At 37.0% G+C, this 18,080-nt stretch overlaps 1 long non-coding RNA gene across 2 annotated transcripts; it reads left to right on the top strand.

The window, feature by feature from the left end:
• Nucleotides 1-1,617: 1,617 nt before the first annotated feature.
• Nucleotides 1,618-14,996, top strand: LOC132300382 (uncharacterized). Of its 2 annotated transcripts, XR_009480414.1 has the most exons (4): nt 1,618-2,034; nt 3,363-3,402; nt 11,823-11,852; nt 12,066-14,996. It is a non-coding gene; the product is annotated as an uncharacterized LOC132300382 (long non-coding RNA). The 2 variants fall into 2 exon arrangements; XR_009480413.1 differs by lacking the exon at nt 3,363-3,402 and having other exon boundaries at nt 1,620-2,034.
• The last annotated feature ends 3,084 nt before the right edge of the window (nt 14,997-18,080 follow it).

The raw sequence follows: 18,080 nt of genomic DNA, 5'->3' as shown, positions 1-18,080 counted from the left end.
CCCTACAAACTAACAAGTTGTCAATAATCATTATGGGAAGTTGTTGAACTTATGGAAGGTTGTGATCCTTTTCCATTGGCGGTTTCAAATGTGGGTAAAAGTTGTAACATACTTTGCACCACTAAATTCACTTTTTTGGAGCTGTAAATTAAGGGGAAACATATTTTCACACGTGTAAGCACCATGAGAAAGCTGAGGAAAACATGGGACACGTGGCATGATCCAAACCTTCCAGGTTGAAGTTTCCAACTATTACCAAAACCGCCCTTTCCACCTCGCAGTTCAAAAATATGAATAAATGCTTGCAACATGCATTCAACCACGAAGACCAATCTTTATAAGTTGTAGATCATGAGAGAATATGATTTTACACATGTCAACACTTTGAAGAAGCTGGAGAAAACATGGGACACGTGGCACAATCTGGACGTTTCACTTGGAAGCATCTCCAACTATTGCTGGAGCTGCCAGCTCTAACTGCTGCAAGGGAATTTTATAAATATGATACTTATGTGCAGCAAGCAAACCCTATTCAACACACACAACAACATATCACTTTGCTATTCAATTTCAACTCAATTATCTCTTCAGTCCAGTAATGAATTTACATTATGTTTAATTTAAGTCTAGCACTTTCTTTTCTTATTTTCTGGCAAGTAGTTCCTAACTGTTTCAATTGCAAATCGTACACTTTCAATTTCGTTCTTCTTTCCACTAGCACTAGAACTATCCCAAAGTCATTTTGCAAGGCAAAAAGAACACTTGTAAGTGGTCATTCAAAGCTTCCTCTCAATCATTTGATCTCGACAACTTTCTATTGAAATATTATTTAGAGCTCCCATTTGGAAGGACAGCAGTTCCTGGCACATCCGCAACTTTTCCACTCGCACGAAATGGACCACTTTTTATGAGCCAAACAGTAAGCACGTACTACTTAAAATGAGATAAAATTTTAATTGATAGGGACATCACTTGAATGCTCAACACTGAAAATTCTGAAAGATATTAAAAAAATATTTATTTATTAATTAATAGTTAAAAACTTCAATACTTAAAATTTAGTTCTTAAAATTTTCAGTACTTAATTTTAAATTTTATTAAACAATACATTTAATATATTGCTGTATTATCTTCCAACAATTTGTTGGGTTTATGGCTCACGATTTGGGGAGTAAGTTTTGGCTTATTCATACGGTTAACGACATTTCCACTGCTAACAAAGGAATCTAGATCCCTCTTGTGCCGTGTCCTGTGTCATTATATTGTTTATTTAACAAATGTATCAGTTGTACTATTATGCAGTGCGTGCACTAATAATATAATAGCACATAGACCAAGGCATCTAATCCATTAAAATACTAGAAGTTATTAGATGGTTTTGGTCCATTAACACTTGGTGGACTAGTTAAATCTAGACTCTCGAAGTAAGAAAATGGTCCCATAAGAGTATAATAATATATTATAAAGAAATTTTAACATTAACTTTCATTGAATTAGTCCACCATACAAAGATCATCTAATAATTTCTCATAAAGAGGAGGTCCATTTAGGGACTAAATCTGCTCCCACTCCAAACTTGCTTAGGGTTTTTAATTATTTTACCATACCCATTTAACCATATTTAGAGAGCTACTAAATCCGCTCCATTGGGAACGGAACGGGGGCGAAAACTTGCCCGGTCGGAACAAATTATCAATATACGACGGGTCATTATAATTTGAACTAATATAGGAGCGGTGTGTATAATATGGATAAACCTTAAGGATCAGTGTATTTTTTTCTAAAATATTCCCCTTACAGGTTACAACGGGTTGAGATTCAGACCATTTCATCCAAATCCTCTATACAAAATTACCTGACAGTCCCGACCTCCAATCCGATCAGATGGAGTTCTGGTTCCATGAACATGGAGGAGAGCAGCTCCTCAATAACATCTATGGCGATACTGAACGGTTTCCCGCCGCCTTCGACCATGGCTTTGGTGGTGGGTGTCTCCGCCGCAGAGGTTGGAATGCAAGGATTCTGAAGGAATAGGTATTGTTTTTTTCTACATTTCATTTAGTTTTGGGTTCAATTTCTCGTTATCATTCCTAGCTAATTTCCGTTTCTGAAGTTGAAACTTTTGATAGACATTTCTGGATATATTCTGAACCACTGGAATGTGAATTATTGTAATACACAATTCTATTTGAAGAAAATATACTCAAATTACATAATATATTTCTCTGCTCATTTGTACTTTTGTGATTAAATTTATTAGTCACAGCTGTAAGAATTGTGCATTGATGGCAATACTCAAAGAAAGAATTGAAGGAAAAAGGAAAAAAAAAAAAAAAAAAATTCATATTATCTTGACATGGCTTGCGCAGTATGAGGTTTTACACCAATTATGACAATGCTCATTTAAACTAGCACTATATGGCAACACCAGAATGGTGCATTCCTAGCTTAATTTATTGTGTTTCTTTATTGTGAGTACATTTTACATGTAATTGGAGGATCTCTACTAATAGTGAAGATACATCTCATTAATGTATTGATAAAAGTTCTAACTATTTACTGAAAACTATTGCTTGGGTGAGAAAACTGAAAAACTATTGCTCCCACTGAATGTATAATATAGTTGGTTTGATTTTTATTATCTAATAAGAAGAATATTGGGAGGAAAATGCAATATGCCAGTTGGAAGTAGATGAGTACATGAATAAACCTAGAAAATTAGTCTGTTATGTTTATAATGGTTATAGTTATTGGGTTTGGGATTTGCTCATAGCATAATAATGTTTTAAACGATTATGTACCTCGTTGGATTGTAAAAATCTTCTTGTTTTCTAAAGCTTTACGTAGTATATCATATTGGTTGCATTCCTTGCTGATATTTATCCAAATGCTCAATATGCTAATGAAACACTGGGAATAATTCAAAGGTGTTCATTTGGATGCAATTATTTCCTTTTATAAATTACTTGTTACTCTGTAGAACATATTAGTAGAGATTATGACTAGAAAGAAGATCAGCATAAATCGTAAAATGGTGACTTTTAGGCAATAAAGTAAACATTGCCTCTTTGCGATATAAACGTGAGAATGATTCCTTCTTGATGGTTGTAAGCAAGGTTAATTACTTTGGTGCAATACATGTGTTACGCCACTGTAGTTTTACATAGAATCTATTCGAATATGGATTCTGTTTACAATCCTTCAATTTCTGGGAGTGAAGAATGTCTCTAGATTTTCTGTTTCTTCCCTCACCTAAGGTAGGAAATTTAGTTGCATGATGCAAAAGTCCTCTTCACTTCTATGAATCTTTTTTTCTTTTTTTCTTCACCATATTTTTTGAATCTTCTTGAATATGGATACAGGTTCATGGATGGGAGTCAAGAACATGGCTAGATATTTTTGGTTTGTCCCCTACTTTGATGTATAGTTTAGATTCGTTGCATGGTTCCAAAAATTAACCGCATTTCTTTTTTTGCTTGTATTCCTACACTCAATTTTATTTAGTTATTTATTCTTATTTTTTACGCCTTTTGTTGTTAAATACTTCCATTAGAAAACAATCAATTATCGGGGAAATTTTTTATGTGAATAAGTTTGTATTTAAATATATATATATATATATATATATATATTTCTTGTCTCTTAGTTGAATTCTACTCAATAGAACAAACATATAGTCCCAAAAACTTGGCATAGTATAAATAAATAAACAAAAACTTGGCACAGTATAAATAAACAATCTCCCTTTATCCATAGATAATTAATCACATGGTAGAACTACTCTTTATAGTAAATTTAACACGAAAGACTTTCACAAGGGTTTATTCAAGATATTTTAGATAGTAGAAGATATGCCGTAAATTGTTTTAAAATATGCAATAAGAGTGGGCAATGCCATTTTGTTTTTCTACATGTGCATATAAACTGATGGGAAAAAGTAAGCCTAAGTTTGACCAGCCGCCTTGACCAATTAGTTCCCTTCGATTCTATTTTCGTAGAAAAGAGGATAACAACAACATACGATGATGAGGAGGCTATTATCATTCAATTGACGAGAAATATGAGAGATAGGTTATAGAAGATAAACCAAATCTCCCCAATTGACATCTACGCAAGCGGATCTAAAGGCAACCTTAAATACGATAAAGAGTCATTAAACAAGGTATGAGAAAAAATTTCTGAACATTGAATACGTAATTAATTTTTTTGTTATACGATTCCAAGCATTGACTTGGTCGTCGGAGGGTCTTCGGCTGGCATCCCACGGGTGCCATCCGAGGTGACGTAATCTCCATTGTTTTGCAGGTAAACATCGCCGTTTTGGGTCGGGCTGATTTTCGTTGCAACAGCTAGCGCTGTCTGTGGGAAACGATCATTTCCCTGAAGATATAGTACTTTTGGTGCGATTCGGATCGGACGGCAAGACAAAGGTTTCCGATCATGGAAACCGTCCCGAAAGCATCCATTGTGAAGTGTCGCAACAACGGGTCCCCCGTTCTTATAGAAGGACAGGTCTCCACACCAAGATCCCCTATCCATGGTATAACAATGAATCACATGATGCCAATCTACATATGATGGCACGGTCCTGAAGCTGATGCGTCAAGCTCGGTATACCAAACCCAATCTCTCTTGCCAACCAATACTTGGCCCCTAACACTAACAAGGCCTAGTCTTCTGAAATCTTGGCACCAAGACCTGATCGTATAAGACCAAGGTCCAATTATCCAAAATCATAGCCTAGTAGGTCTCTACACACCAGGAAGGACTCTATGTCCAAGGGAGTTTCTACGATCAGGGAGTTCACCCCGTCCAAGGTGTTCCCAGGCCTAATGAGGCTTTTGACCATTGGGTGCCAAGAATGGTCTCTTTCACTGGCGAGTCTCAATCACATTAAGCTAGGGGTAGATTTAAGCCTCTAGTGAGGGTTCATCCAGATCGAGCCTTATAGTGGCATGGGTCACCCACATCAAGCCTTTGGCAAGGGCTCATCCATATCGAGCCTCACAATGGTATGGGTTTAGCAAGGGCTCATTCAGATCGAGCCTTACATTAGCATGGGTCACCCACATCAAGGTTCTGGCAAGGGCTCACTCAGATTTAGCCTTGCTGGCAATGCTCATTCACATCAAGCCTTTGGTAAGGCCTCACCCAGATCGAGCCTTGCAACATCAAAGAGAATCAGTCTCCTACCAGGGCTAGGCAAGTTTCCCACCAAGGCAAGACAATGTCTCCTCCCAAGGTAGGCAGGACTCCACCAAGACAAGAGGTTTTTCCACTAAGGTAAGGTAGATCTTCCATCAAGGGGTCTTCTATCAAAGCCAGCAGGTTTCTCACCAAGGCCAGGCCAGGTCTCCAACCAAGACTAAGTAGGTATCTCTAGCCAGTACTTAGACAATGCGTCGCCAAGACCTGGTCATCCAAGACCAAGGCCTGATTATCCAATACTATAGCCTAGTAGGCCTCCACACACCAGGAAGGATTCTATGTGTAGGGAAGTTTCTACGATGAGGGAATTCACCATGTCTGGGGTGATCCCCACACCAAGGAGGCTCTTGACCACCAGGCTCCAAGCCTAATGGGTCTCGGTCACATCATGTAGGGAAAATTTTAGCCACATCATCACGCCAAGCAATATAGGTTTCATCTATACCAAGCTTGCGAATTTCAACCATGCCGAGCTTGGTCTCAAACTTAGGTAGAAGATCCAAAGCCTTGAGCCCAAGAGAAATCAAAATATGATCTCAGAAAAGGGCAGTATAGGGGCACTGTAAATGTCGAAGGCCATTCGGCCAGGTCAGTATTAGTTAACCGTGCAGAGAGATACAACCACATCAAGAAGTATGATTAACATCTTAGAAACAGTTGCAGAGAAGGTAATGCCCATGCAGAGCATGTGGTATTTGCAGATAGACATCATTGATCATTTGCCATAAGGAAGAGGACAAAGATTTTGTCAATGAATAAGTCACTACCAAGGCATCCTCAAATACAATAAATCCCTTATTAAGGGCGAGCTCACGAAGCTCAGAAAAAATAACTCCCTTAATAAAGGTAAGCTCATGAAGCTAAAATAAAATAAATAAAAAAAGTCTTTTCATTTATTAAAGGGCAAACTCATAAAACTCAGGCAAAACAACACCTTATTAAAGGGCCAGGTGAGCTGGGCGAAGCTTGTAAGAATTAAACCCTTTATTAAAAGGGTGAGTTGAGTGAAACTCGTAAAAACTAAACCATTTATTAAAAGGGTGGGTTGGGTAAAGCTCAAAATTATTATTCCCTTTGATAAGGGGCGAGTTGAGTGAAGTTTGAAAAACTTCCGAGTAGAGCTCGTAAAACACACACATATATAATATGTTGATTCCAAAGGAAATCCAATTATGACCGTGCATCGGTGTTGAGTGTGGAATTTGAACACACGCCCTTAAAAAATAATCCGAACCTTTATATGACGTACGGTTGTTCACCTCGGAATAATAGCCATTCACCTTGAGAATAGACTAGTACCCGAGGTAGATTTTTTTTTTTTTTTTTGATAAGTAAAAAGTATATTTGAAGAGTGTTCAAAGGGGAGCGCGTCCCTAATACAAAAACGAAAAAATGATCTAAGTACCAATAGCATCCAATAAATCAAGAAAGTCATCAATCGTGGAGCAGGCACTTCATCTTACATAACAGAAAAGCGAACGAAGAATATGAATTTTTAGATTTGCTAAAAACGATTCCTTTCCTTCAAAATTTCTGTTATTCCTCTCTCACCAAAGATACCACCAAACACAATGTGGAACAATCCTCAAATAATCACGAGCTTGACCTTAAACTGGGCATCGTCTCTATGCGTTAATCAGTTGTAATGAGTGCTTAGGCATAACCCAAAAAATGCCAAACATACTAAAGATGATATTCCAACAATCGTACGCCACAAAACAGTACATAAGAATGTGATCCACGGATTCTCCATCTGCTTTACATAGACAGCACTAGTTAACAATAATGTTACCTCTTTTTCTTAAGTTATCCAAAGTCATAATCTTTCCCAATGTAGTAGTCCAAATGAAGAATGCAATTCTGAGAGGAGCTTCAGAACGCCAGATAGACTTCCACGGGAAATCGTAACTAACAAAATTGGACAAACGCAAAAACATGGATCTGACACCATAGCAACCATGGGTTAAAGGGACCCACCAAATAACATCACACCCGCTACCAACATCCTTTTGTTTATACAACAGATCCAAAAAAACACATGCTTCCTCAATCTCCCAATCCTGAAAGGAGTGCCTGAAACGCATATCCCACGTAACCCCACTATTATTAAGATGATAACAGTTAATTACATAGGCGTGCTTATTGTCAGCAATACTGTAAAGTCTAGGAAAGGAGTGAGACAATAGCTGATCCCCGCACTATAAGTCCTCCCAAAAACGAACATGCCTACCATCATGAACCTTGAATCTAATATGTGGAGAAAATATTGCAACCCTTCCGAATGAATTTCCATACACCAACGCCTCCCGTAACAGAGACTGGATGAGAGGACCAGTCCCCACTCTCCTCTCCAAGTTGACACGAGACAACTCTTCTCCACTGGCGATGGCATTCCTTACCAAATCTCCAAAGCCACTTTCCCAAAAGGGCTCTATTAAAAGGGACTAGCTTTCGAATGCCTAAACCGCCTAATCTCAACGGCGTACAAACTTGTTCCCAATTAACAAGATGATAGTTAAACTCCTCACCTCTTCCGCCCCAAAGAAAATCCCTCTAGATTTTTTCAATCCTTTTAGCAACAGAATATGGGATTTTAAACAAAGATAAAATATAGGTAGGAAAGGACGAGATAGTACTCTTAATGAGAGTGACTTTCCCCCCCTTTGAAAGATACTGCTTTTTCCATCCTGCTAGTCTATTCTCATATCTATTAATCACTGGATCCCAGTTCCCTACTCTCGTGGAGGAAACTCCCAAAGGCAATCCCAAATAAGGAAGAGGAAAAACGTCCACCCCACACCTAAGAACTGCAGCTAAGGAGGAAATATCTGGAACATCCCCCACTAGGACAAGCACACTCTTTTCAACATTGATCTTAAGTCCAGAAACCGCTTGGAAACAAGCAAGAATGCACCTCAGATTTCTGAGTTGGGAGGCATCGGCATCGCAAAAAACTAAAGTGTCATCTACAAACAATAAATTAGAGATCTACATCTAATGTTCAACATCTCTGCCAACTCTAAATCCCCTGATGTAACCCAAATCTTCTGTTTTTCTCATTAATCTACTCAATCCCTCCATAACAATAAGGAATAGAAAAGATGATAATGGGTCTCCTTGTCTCAAACCACGCGAACTAGCGAAAAAACTAGCAGGGGAACCATTCACAAGCACAGAGAACATCACGGACGAGGTACAAGTTTATATCTATTTTATCCACCTATCATCGAACCCCATCCTCTGAAGCAGATAAAGAAGAAACTTCCAATTAATGTGATCATATGCTTTCTCAATGTCAAGCTTGCATAAAATGCCAGGAACCCACTCTTTAATCTAGAATCAACACATTCCCCTGCAATAAGAACAGAATCCAAAATCTGCTATCCTCCAACAAAAGTATTTTGAGATTCTGAAATAAGTCCATCCAAAACATTGCTCATCCTAAAGACAAGAACCTTGGCAATAAGCTTATACATGCATCCCACTAAACTGATTAACCGAAAGTCCTTAAAATTAGAGGCGCCGCCCTTCTTAGGAATAAGGGCAATAAAAGATGCGTTTAGTGATTTCTCAAATGTGCCATCAGAATAAAAATCCTGAAAAGTGCCCATCACCTCGGTTCACACCACCGCCCAACTCTCCTTAAGAAATCGCATAGTAAACCCATTTGGTCCTGGAGCTTTATCACCATTACAGCTAGATAGTGCCTTAAGCACTTCCTCTTCAGTGAAAAAAGACTCAATCCTATCAATGTCCAACGCGAAAATAGAATTAAATAGAAGGCCATCAAGTGTAGGTCTCCATCCCAAAGTCTCAATGTAGAGCTGCTGATAAAAAGAAACAATTCACCCCTGCACCTCATCCTCTCTTCACAGCTCAGAACCATTCACACTGATACGCCCGATGTGATTACATCTTCTATATGCGTTGGCAAGTCTATGAAAGAATTTTGTATTACGATCTCCTTCTTTTAGCTACGATTCCCGAGACTTCTGACACCACGAAATCTCCTCCATAACAGCAATCTCAGCAAAAATCGCCTGGCAAGAGGTTCTTCTAGAGCGTAAAGACTCTACATCTTGCCCCACCTCTTCAAGACGATCAAGCTCAATAATATCAACAAGAACTCTATTCTTCTTCCATTCAAGATTCCCAAACACCTCTTTGTTCCACTTCTTCAACTCAGTTTTGAGAATCTGAAACTTCCTAGCTGACACAATGCTCGAGGTAGAATTGATCACAACAAACGTATTATCCTCAAAGAGAGTCAAGCGAGGAAGTATTTGTTCAGTGTGGGATTTGAACCCATGCCCTTTCAGACGAGGACGGTATTATGTTACCACCTTTGAATCTCCAAAAAAAATCATGCGATCACGTGGTGGGAACCCACGCCCTTCCAGACTAGAACCTTGATCCGTGTTCTGGATAAGTTACCTGAGGAACTGTACCTAAAGTAAAAAAAGGGGCTGCATTCCAATTTGTACAAAACTTTGTGTAAGGTGGGATTTGAACTTATGCCTTTTCACTCTATAACTTTTTGGCGTATCGCTGTACCAAATGTAAAAAGTAGCCAAGGTAAAAAAAAGTCACTATTCACCTAGGGAATATTACGTAATATGACAACGTACCAGAGGTAAAAGGTACATGAGGTAAAAAAGGCACTATGCACCTCGGGAATAGTACCCAGGTGAAACTATTCAGCTCGGGAAACGTACCGAGGGGTAAAAAAAAATGTTAGATTCCCAAAAGAGAATCAAGTGATCACACGGTGGGATTTGAACTCACGCCCTTTTGCACATAGGGACCGTTTCATAGGTACAACACCGTAACATGGAACTGATCCCATTGTTAAAAAAAAATTTACCTCGGGAGTAATACCCTAGGTAAAACTATTCACCTCGGGAAACGTACCTTGATGTAAAAAAATAAATTCTTTATATTTCCTAACCTGTTCCAACTAACAAATATGGGCAACTGATGGGGAAAAAGTAAACCCTAAGTTTGACTAGCCGCCTTGACCAATTAGTTCCCTTCTACTCTCTTTTCTTCCCTTCTAGCTTTTCATGGAAAAGAGGATAGCAACAACATACGATAATGAGGAGGCCATTATCATTCGATAAATATGAATCTCTCCAATCGACATCTACGCAAACGGATCTAGAGGCAACCTTAAATACGATAGAGAGTCATTAAACAAGGTATGAGAAAAAACTCTTGAACATTGAATACATATTTAATTTTTCTGTTATACGATTCCAAGCAGTGACTTGATCATTGGAGGGTCTTCGGTCGACACCCCACCGGTGCCATCCGACGTGACATAATCTCCATTGTTTTGCATGTAAACGTCGCCATTCTGGGTTGCGCTGATTTTCACTTCAACATAAGCCATAATTAAATTGACAATTGGAATATGTTACTTGGTATAACAACCATTGCTGTTTAAAACGAAAGATTTAGAATATTTACATATTGAATCTTCCTTTACTTGAAGTTTTAGGTTTGAGAACTCCACATGTTATTTAGTGACAGTGTGACAGAAACTATTTTCTTTTTCTAGTCATCCGAACTGCTCCCTCTGGTCACCTAGATCATATGTTCTTGATGTAGGATAAAAAAGAGCTTTGTTACCAACTGATGCATGAGAGAGAAGAGAAATAGAGGAGAGAGGAGAACAGATAGAAGAAGTGGATGATACAGAAGAAGTGCGGAGAGAAAGCAATTTAAGGATGGGAATCATATCTCAATAATAAATATTCAACAATGGGTTTGGTGGTGGTTCTGCCACCAAGGTTGGAATGGAATCGACAAGGAAATGTCTTCCTTGACACAACTAGAGGAGGAGAAATGCATGGCTTCTGAAGGAAGAGATATTGTTTTTGTCTACAATGGATTTTGTTTTGGGGTGAAAATTTGAGTTTAATTTCTCGTTATCATTGCTAGCTATTTACTGTTGCTGAAGGTAAAACTTTTGATGCCATTTCTGGGTACATTTTGAACCACTGGAATGTCAATCATTGTAACACAAAACTGCAGATGAATACATACTCAAATTACAAAATTTATATCATTAAATTTGTTAGTCACAGCTTCTATTCAGTTAATCTAAGATTCCCATTGGAGATTGATTCTTTTCATTTTATTAATATGTTACATGCTAATTTAACATAGAAACATACATGAATACTTTCAAATTTACTCTAAAAACTTGCTTGTTTGGAGCTTTCTTCCCTTAGCGAAGTAGTTGCTTAGTAATTGACTCTATACAGGATCTATGATTGGTATGCTTATTCAATGTTTTAAATTGCTAACAATGAATGATTTTAGGCATGGAAGCAATAATTCAGTGGTTCTTATTTGCTTATCATGCTCTTCAACTGGTTGGTTTATGATGTGGGGTGTGTGTGCGCGTGTTTTTTTTTTTTTTTTTTTTTTTGGGAAGAACTTTTTCAATCGGGTTCTCTGTATTCTAGTGGTCATTTATCAATATCATAAAAAACGTCATGCTGCTGACCTGCAGTTCCATCATGATTTCATTCATTTGAAATTGTATTCATTTATAATCAATTGTCAATTACTCGAATGTTTCTGAAAGGAAAAACATTGCAATGCAGGCAGAGCAGACTAAGGAGAGGTTTAAGCAGGTATGGTACTCTCTGTATGTCAGTTTGTGATGCTTCATTCTGCATACATTGAATTTTCTATGATAAATATAAATACGAATTTTTAGTTCTTTTTTTCTTTTTATTTCCACCTAATGTTAACTGTCCATGTCAAATTAGATGTCTATTAGTGTTTGAGTTTTTCATTTTTCTTTGTAGGCTTGTATCCCCTTTCTTATGTAGCCATTTTTTTAGGTTGCCTAGTGAAGTCTTATGGCTGTAAGCGTTGTGCATTGATGGCAATACTTAAAGAAAGAATTGAAGGGGGAAAAAAAGAAAGAATATATATATATATATATATATATATATATATATATATATATATATATATCTATTATCTTGACATGGTTCGTGCAATATGAAGGTTTTACATTTCCTTATTGTGAGTACATTTTACATGTAATTCGGTGGGTCTCTACTAATAGTGGAGATACATCTAATTAATGGATTGATAAAAGTTCTAACCATATGCAAGCTTGGGTGAGAAAACTGAAGAACTGGTTTTCTCACTAAATGGATATGATGGCTCGATTATTGGTGGGGAATTTTTTTTATGTGAATAAGTTTGTATTTTAAAAAAAATTATTGCTCGTCTCTTAAAGGCATAGGGCAACCCTGATAGAACCCTTATTACTATATATTCGAAAATGGATATTGTCAAAAATGATAAACAACAAAATATAAAAATAGATACTTAATAACATAATTCCTAAAATTAGAAGAAAAAACCCTAAAAAATAAATAAACATTTACTTCTACAATTGAGATAGGTACATGTATGATGCCATGGCATATGACTATGAACTCCCTCCTGATCTAAATCAATTCTACCGGTGGAGAAGAACTTGTCCCGTGATCGTGAGAGTTATAGTGGTAGTATAGCTTTGAAGGATCAAGATCAATGCATTGGTACACTGTAGTCTTTATATGACTCATCTTACAAATATACTTGCCTCTACTTTTAAAACAGATTAATGATTTCTAACAGGCTTCCTCACAAAGATGTAGAATATCCCTTCCTCATCTTGGAGGGAGACAAACTGGAGACTACTTTTCACACAAACTATGATAGAACAAATTTTGATCTGTTTTGAGGAGTATAAATGTTTAGGTTTGGTGTTTGTTACACCCTCCATCATTAAGATGAAAATTTTAGTTACATAGTAATCCATTCCTCAAGAAAGAAACATCTGCCAAAAGTGACTTAACCCTCTTGAGATGTTTTAATGAATTCGTTTCCAATGATTAAAGACTGTACTTACAGTATATCTGTGCTAGGTGAAGATCATGATAGTTAATTTAGTTTATTGTAAACTGAATTCAGTATTTTATTGAATTAGTGATAATAAACATGCAACTTTGTTCCCTATCCAATTTGTTTTGCAGTCTTTCTTGTGGACATAAAATGAGATAAAATTGATTAAAATGGTTTGGACATGTAAGAAGATCATTAAGTGTGACAGTGACATGGTTCACATTGAAGGTAATGCTAGATGTAAGGAAAGACCAAAATTAATATAGCTAGAGTTAGTAAAGAAAAATATGATTACACGTGGTTTGACCTAGGCTATGACCTTAAATAAAGTAAAATGTAAAAATAGGATTCTTGTAAGCAACCCCAACTAGTTGAGAGAAGACTTCGTTTGTTATTTGTTGTATTCTTTCTTGTGTTTGATACTGATATATGTTGTGTTTGTGGTCCAACTTGTACTTTCATTTCAATATATTCACGATAGCTTTAGTACTCCATTATGTTGCTGAGTTCTACATAAAAGAATGCTTTCTGGTTTAAGACTAGTATGTGCTCTCTGATGGAAAGTAGGTCCATGCAATCAAGTAAGTACAAGTCTGCAGAAGTGCAAGTCTGTAGATTCTTTTGATTGTATTATATATAAGCTACATTATCAAAGAATTTATATAACGTGTTTACGGGCACACAATTGAACTTAGCTTCCATTTGAATCATTTCTCTCTCTCTCTCTCTCTCTCTCTCTCTCTCTCTCTCTCTCTCTAGGTGTGTGAGGATTGCTTTCTAGAAAATAGACTTTGTGTGATAGTCATCTCATGATCATAATGGGAAAATACTTCAATACTTGTTATGAATACATAAATAAAGAAATATATAATGAGACCTACCCAAAGTGATAATAAGAAAGGGAGTAGTTTTATTCACTGAAAGAGATATATACCCAATACAGTATTCCACTACACATATTTATAGATACATTGCCGCATTACACTCATCAATTACATGACTCAACCAATTACTAGGTCACATGTCACCAAACCAATTACCTGCTTACAAATAATAAGTCCAACATAGCATATATGCATTACTAAGACTAGTCACACGGTCCTTCAGCATTCACACCATTCACAACCCTGGGTACTCACCGCCTCAATTGCTTATACTCATTGGATTTCGGCACCTTCATCTTGCTCCAATCAGGTGGTTAAACATCACTCCACCAATCAGGTGGTTAAACATCACCGCCTCCAATGCTTGTATATGCATTAGTATACTAATTACACAAGTGCACATCATAATACCAATTGCATCAATACACATATTGTAAAGTGATGGGTGGTGGACCTGTGATGGTTTTGCACTTTTTCATTTTTCTGGATATTTTGGCATTTATGTATTTTTATTTTTTGACGGGACCATGATTATTTTGTGGGATACCCCTCGGATCCGAGACACGGGTTGATCAGGCCCAAGCCCAAACCCGAGGGAAATATCAAACAATTAATATGTAATACGAACACAGATGACAAAATGAATTTGATAAATAAAGTTTAAGCTGAAAGAAAACAAAATATAAAAACCTTTAATATTAAATATACTTAAATCTCAATAATTCAAAACCTCCATAAGTTAACAACTCGGGAATTCATCTCCAGTGGACCCCTAAAAACCAAACTAAAATGAAAGTAAACTGAAGATAAAATCCAAATCAAATATCTGGAAAGAAGTCCTACATCGTCGGTAGAATGGAAGATCTTCTCTGCCCAGCACGAACAAGCTCAAGCCTGGAACTGACGAACACCTGGAAAATAGGAGTGGGTCAGGCCCACGAACAAGTTCTAACCCACTACAATCCAAGCAGAGACTCGATACGCATATACACTCTAACCAACTCAACAATAACTATATAAGTCTATATATATATATATCCATACTATGGACTCTCGCTGGATTATGATATGGGTCTCAACCTGAGTAGAAAGCAACATGCAAAACGCATCTGAGTGGGCATGACTACCTAAGCCTAACAGGGTACACCACAACCAGCATAGCCAGCTACGTATCCTACTGCATATACGCTCCTTAACCGTCGACTCTGAGACTCAAGCTCATGTCACGGTACCATAATAATATATTTAAAATCCGTTCATAACAATTCATAATAAATCTAGTAAGTCGTTCAGCTTATTCAACTGCACAGACTTAACATAGATAACCAGTAATCCAGCTAGTCATTCAGCTTGTGCAGCTTCTTTGACTTAGCCTAAATATAAGTATGATTTATTTTTAATCCATTCCCTTATTCCGTATAGGTAGGATATAGCAATTTTGAGCCAATCCAAACCTACTATGTCACCGTCCCATACCGGTGCATACAATCCAATCCATCCGGCAGTTAATAGAATAAATAAAAATATAACTATCAACTAATCCATACATTCCACAATTGACAATAAAACATTAAGTACAAATATCAATTGTTCCATATTAAGCATGATAAAATAATTGTCAATTAACAAGCTTAATCCATACTACTCTGAAATGTCCACTAATTGATATTACAGGTTATACACGTAAACCAATTAATTCTAACCAACCATAACAGAAAATAAATGTTCACAAGCTTATTTTTAGTAATTCTGGAACATGACTAACTGCAAAACATCACTAAGAATTTTAATACCAAAGCTTAAACCTCTTGCAGCTCCTCCCATCCAAACTGTAAACCAACTTAGGGCTAAATAAGCATACTAAACCATTTAAATCCACACGCTTATTTTATAACATTGGGGTAGGTTTAATTGAGAATTTTATTACCAAGAACTGCTATTCTAAGTGTTAAGTAATTCTGCATCCTTTTATAACAAAAACACAGTAAACTGATTAATTAAGCATTGCCCACTATCGCATTAAAACAAAGTTGTTTTATTTTGCATATATCTTCTCTCAAGGATTTTAATCAAGCTTAGACCACCTTTAAACACCTCAGTATAGCCTCCAACAGAAACTAAAAATCTCAAAATCCGAGTTCCGTAGCCAAATCAATCGCAGAAAACTTAAAACTGGAAGTCGGTTAAAGAGCCTGCTCTTTCTTACTTGGAGGCAGCTCTCCTTGTCTTGGAGGCGGCTCCAAGACCCCTTCGAGCCGGCTCCATGTTCCCATGGAGCCTGCTCTTTGCTCCAAAGGGCCGGCTCTTTGAAATCTTGAGCCGTCTCTTCTCTGTTCTTCATCCTTTCCACATCCGGTGTGTTTCTGTTGATCTGAATTCCATTCCTAAGGTACTTAGATGATTAAACTAGGTTCCAAGTTAATCCATAATTCACTAAATTCTTTGTTCAATTTCTAAACTCAACTAATAAATGGATTTTGCAAAAAAGAATTTAATACGAGCAGTTTTAGCATTCCTGAGCATCGACTGTTGTAGCAAAACAAACTTGCAACCTAAATTAATTCTAGTGCTTCCCAACATATTATAAAACTAATTAAAATCATTATTCATTAGTTTACATGAATTAAATAGATGTTACACAAGGAAGAAATTAAAACAAACAGTACACACGTTTCAACTATAATCAGTTTTAAAACAACAGAGGTACTAGAAATTCAGTTTAACTTTAATCCTTAACAGTTCCCTGGAATTGTGTTAGACGTGCAAAGAACACGAGCCTAAGGGAAAGGGATAGGTTTAGAACTTGCCTTTAGGTCTCAATTTGAAACCTTGCACCGTTGCTTCCTAAATTCTCCGGCAAACTCCGACTACTGTAAGCCTTCCTCTGTTCTCTCTCTCTGCCTCCACCGACGAGTTTAAGTTCTAAAACCCTAGGTAAAACCTTAATGTATATATTTATAGGATTAAGGTTACCCTAATTCTAGTCCTAATACTAGATAGGAAACTAAGTCGGCTAAAGGAAAAAAAAACAAAACCCTAAGTTCAATTAACGAAAAATAGAAAAATAAAATACCATTTAATAATTAATTCAATTAACGAAAAATAGAAAAAGAAAATACAATTTAATAACTAATTAATTAATTCACAAACTACCACTAAATAAATAAAAACAAATAAAGTCACACTTAATCAACAAATTCACAACTAAATAAATAAAAACACAAATAAATAAATAAATAAGCCATTAAGCAATTAATTAAGTAACATGACTAATTAAACAAATAAACCTTAAAACTATTACGCAAATAAGCAAATAAAATGCAAATAAGCCATAAATCAAATTCCAGGAATAACCTTTTAAAATTAGGGGTATTACATTCTTCTCCCCTAACAAAAGGAATTCCGTCATCGGAATTCGCTCTTACCTTCATCCAATATTTCAGGAAACTGCGAGCGAATGACATCCTCCCGTTCCCAAGTGGACTCAGCCTCATTGTGATGACTTCACTGCACACGAACCAAAGGGATAACTTTATTGCGAAGGATTTGATCCTGACGATCAACAATACAACATGGTGGCTCCAAATAAGTTGCATCCGGCTGCAACTCAATCTCCCCAACATCGATATGCTGATACCGATCCTCATCTCGCAGAAATTTCCGCAACATGGACACATGGAATTCGTTGTGTACGCGGTCCAAATTATCCGGCAGTGCCAACCGATAAGCAACAGCTCCAACTCGATTCGTAATCATGAATGGACCGACAAACCGCGGAGACAACTTCCCTTTCTTCCCAAAGCACATAACACTCTTCATAGGAGATACTTTGAGAAGAACCTGATCCTCAACCCGAAACTCCAATGCACGAGTGCGACGATCAGCATAGCTCTTCTGCCTACTTTGGGCAGTACGCATGCGATCTCGTATAAGAGCAATCTTTTCAGAGGTTTCCTTGATGAACTCAGGACCTAAGAATCGATTCTCTCCAACCTCCATCCAACAAACAGGTGATCGACACGGTCGACCGTATAACGCCTCAAAAGGTGCCATCCCAATAGTCTTCTGGAA

Source organism: Cornus florida, unplaced genomic scaffold, assembly GCF_030987335.1.
Source record: "Cornus florida cultivar Cherokee Brave unplaced genomic scaffold, ASM3098733v1 CherokeeBrave_3.0.0_Hap2_Chr03, whole genome shotgun sequence".
Lineage (NCBI taxonomy): Eukaryota > Viridiplantae > Streptophyta > Magnoliopsida > Cornales > Cornaceae > Cornus > Cornus florida.
Note: the sequence above shows the minus strand (reverse complement) of the source record. Positions and strands in the feature narration are given on the sequence as shown.